Raw genomic sequence first — 3,211 nt, 5'->3', positions numbered from 1 at the left:
ATGTTAGAAAAAGTTTTTAGTTTGTATGAAGCAAAATATAGCACGGGTCAAAAAGAACAAGTAACTTCGTCGTCAACTACCAGTTCGGGGCCTAAAGGATCGTCGTGGAGTTTCTTGAAGAAGAAAGAGAAATCGGCAGGATCGTCCTCAACACAATCGTCTACGGAACTAGTCAAATATTTTGAAGCAAATTTTGTAATTGATGACGACAAACTAGACATCTTACAGTGGTGGAAGAGCAAGACATATCGTTTTCCAACACTGTCCATAATAGCTCGTGACATTTTGACAACTCCAGTGTCAACGGCAGCAGCGGAGCAAGCTTTTAGCGCAAGCAACTAAATTCTTGACAAAAAAAGAAGCAGAATGCATCTAGATATCTTGGAGGGACTAATGTGCGTTAAAGACTGGGAAGATGCCAGAAGACGAAAACAACAATACACAGATGATTCGATGCAAGAATATTTTTCTAACTTAGAAATAACAGAATCTTCTGGAAGCACTTAGGTTTGTAATTTACTATTCCTAGCTACTGCACTCTTTTTTCCTTCGCTAAGGTTTTGTCCCGATCTCCCCACGGGTTTTACTTAGCAAGGTTTTTAACGAGGCAGTCATTTACGTGTACTCCTATTACGTCAATTCAATAAAATCACATCTTTTGGGGCATTTGATATTTTTTTTAATTAAATTAAAAAAAAAGGGCCGGGGCCAGCCCGTGAAGGGCCTGGGCCCAGGCCCGGCCTTGGCCCTTATGGACTAGGGCCAGGGCCTGGACCGGGCCTGAGTTTTTCTTCTCAAGCCCGGCCCAGGCACGACCCTGCACTGTGCAGGGCCGTGCCTGGCACGGCCCAGGCCCGTGATGGGCCTGGGGTCAAACGTGCCGTGCTGGCTCGGCATAGCACGTTTGACAACTCTAAACCACATTTTGATAAACTTTAAGTAAGAGAAAAAAAAGATAATAAGTAAGCAAAAAGTATTAAAAAATGGCATGAATGGAAATAAAGATAAAACTGCTTTTTTTTAAGCTCTAAGAACAAGAAAATAGTAGATAATAATTAAGTAAAAAACACAAAAGTTAAGGGCATAAATACAAATAAAAATTTAACAACTTTCTTTTAAATCCTAAGTAGGTAAAAAGTACAAGAAGTAAAGGGCATAAATGCAAACAAAAATCAAACTGTTTTTCTTAAGCTCTAAGTAAGAGAAAACAATAGATAATAAAGTAAATAAATAATGTAAAAGATGGTCAACAACTTCTTGCTTCATCATATTTTTAATATATAATAGATAGAAATAAAAAGTCATATTCAATAATATTGGTTTGATTCATTTTGCTCATTCGAGTTAAGAACTTAAATTAAAAAATAAATTCATGTGAGAGAAAACATTGTAACAGAAAAAGTTAAATTTAAATTTTTGTGAGAGAAAACAATGCACCAAAACCTCGAGTTAAGAACGAGTGAGAACTAATGAAACGAACGAAATCATTATTTTCTCTTACATATTTTTTAAGACAAACAAAATAAATAAATACGTGGCACGTTGTAGAAGTCGAAACAATGGAATGCACTTGTATAATTTTCAAGAATTACATTTTTCATTTTAAAATTTTGTTGACGGTGTTTTTCCGCCAACTCGTGACTACCTCTCCAGAGACGACATGCGTTTCTGTTCACGGTCCGATTAAAGATCAATATGCCAAAATAACGCGGGAGACAGCAATTTTATAGTGGTTCGGCAATAACTCTTTGCCTAATCCACTTGTGTGTGCACTAATATTTCAGTCGGTTACAAATTCTTTCCCCTCTGATAATGAAAATGGTGTCTAACCCTTTCTGGGTCTTTTTTCCTCTATTTATATGCGATTACAAATGACTAAGCCTTATCCGTTCCCAAGGACGAAGTCATCTCCCCTCCTCGATAGTCGGAAGGGTAGGTGAGTTTTAATGATGAAAATCTCAGGAAATGCGGCTGACCCCTCTTATTTGCCGCACGATCCACTGACTGCTGCAGTGACCGTTAGATTGATGCTTCTTTCCTCGAGTTGACAAGACCGCCGATGGGATTGGCCTGACTGTATTCCTCGATGCCGTGGCTATCGAAGGTCGAGCATCTGTCCTCGGCGCCTTTCTCCACGTGAGGTCTCTCAGCGTAGAAGGCACCTTAGCTACTACCACTCCTCTGACACTAGCGGCCAAGCCAGACGGGGATTCCTCGGCGCCTAGTGTCGAGAGCATGGTCGATCCCTCGACCGTGGTGTAACAAATTTTAATAATTACAACTTAACCATCAAATTTTTATAAAAATATATTTTGGTCTCTATTTTTAGAAAATTATTATTTTACCTTAATTTCTGGAAAATTACATTTTAATTCCTTTTTTTTTTATAGAAAATTACAGTTTAACTCTTCAACTTTTTTAGAAAATTATAGTTCTCAGCCCCGGGCTCTGGGGACTTTGGCTGGGGTGTCGTACTTTGTGCCTCCTTGCGTTGCACCTTGACCTCTCGACCATTAGGACCTAACTCCGCCCTTTGTTTGTTTTCCAGAGCATGCCACCCAAACAAGCTAGGGGTCGAGAGGTCTCCACGCCCAGGGTGAGGGAAGATCTGGTCAAGGTGGCGACGACGAGCTCGTCCTCGGACGGAAGTGTAGACTCTTTACTTCGGCAGGTGGAGGATTACCGAGTGGCGTCGGCCTCGCTCTCTCGGTCAGACGAGCTGATCCTCCTCGACGAAGGGGACACTGGTAGGCAGGCCGGCCCTACTGAAGGTTGAGGATACGGGGTTATGTCATCCAGCGGCCTCTCGGGTTTGGCCACGGACGTCAACCCGTCAAAAATTAGGCCCAGGGCCGCCCTGAGGGCCTTCAATGATGCCGGGATCGACCCCCTGCACTTTTACTTGATCATCCTGACCCCCAGCGACCGGGCCCACAACCCCCTGCCAATCATATGACTGTTTACACCTGGGCTCTCAGCTTTGGGCAAACTATCCCCTTCCATCCTTTTGTGAAGGCGCTCTGTAGCATCCACAGGATATCTCCCGCACAGTTGTCACCCAACTGTTGGGTGACAATTAACTCCATGATTATTATGTGGAGGAAATTCTTAAAGGTCGACTTAACCGTCGATGAATTTTTGTACTGCTACTCTCTCAAGGCATCCCCAGACCAGATAGGGTTTTTCTACTTAGCTTCCTCTGCCAAGTCCA

This window comes from Morus notabilis, unplaced genomic scaffold (assembly GCF_000414095.1).
Source record: "Morus notabilis unplaced genomic scaffold, ASM41409v2 Scaffold621, whole genome shotgun sequence".
Taxonomy (NCBI): Eukaryota; Viridiplantae; Streptophyta; class Magnoliopsida; order Rosales; family Moraceae; genus Morus; species Morus notabilis.
Note: the sequence above shows the minus strand (reverse complement) of the source record.